Here is a 1083-nt window from a genome sequence, read left to right as displayed (position 1 = left end):
TTTATATATATTTTTTCCAATCCCTTTTTTTCTCCTTGGATATTGCGAGATATGTCCTTCGGCAGAAATATATGTCCGTGTCCTAAAACTTCAGCAATATCAGTTGAACTGCTGTTGAGATCAGACACGTTTTTCACCAAATTCCTGAAGTGGCCCCACCCTTCCTACATTATCAAACACGTACACCCACATACACACAAATACTCACACATACATGTACACAAATACTCACACACACATGCACACAAATACTCACACATGTATTCACACAAATACTCACACACACTTGCACACAAATACTCACACACACATGCACACAAATACTCACACACACATGCACACAAATACTCACACTCACTTGCACACAAATACTCACACATACATTTACACAAATACTCACACACACATACACACAAATACTCACACATGTATCCACACAAATTCGAACACACACATACACACAAATACTCACACATGTATTCACACAAATACTCACACACACTTGCACACAAATACTCACACACACATGCACACAAATACTCACACACACATGCACACAAATACTCACACTCACTTGCACACAAATACTCACACATACATTTACACAAATACTCACACACACATACACACAAATAATCACACATGTATCCACACAAATACGAACACACACATACACACAATAACCCACCTTACACACACGCACACAAACACACACACACACATGTATATACACTAACCAATCCTTTATTGATTACATACCTCAATATGTAATAAAGAGGCTGGTTTTTCGAGTGCATTTTATATATACTCTCTTACCCTGTGATATGTTTTTTTTTTTTTTTGCCAAAAGAGAGTATTAATAATGATAATGACAATAACAACAACAATAATAATATAATATAATATTGATAATAATAATGGTAACAATAATAATAATAATAATAATAATAATAATAACAACAATAATAATGACAACGATGATGATAGTAATAGTAATAATAATGATTTTAATAATAATAATAATAATAATAATAGTAGCAATGATAATAATAACAATAATATTGATAATAGCAACAATAGTAA

This window comes from Penaeus chinensis, chromosome 16, assembly GCF_019202785.1.
Source record: "Penaeus chinensis breed Huanghai No. 1 chromosome 16, ASM1920278v2, whole genome shotgun sequence".
NCBI classification, from domain to species: Eukaryota; Metazoa; Arthropoda; class Malacostraca; order Decapoda; family Penaeidae; genus Penaeus; species Penaeus chinensis.
The sequence above is the reverse complement of the archived record's forward strand: the minus strand, read 5'-3'. Positions refer to the sequence as shown.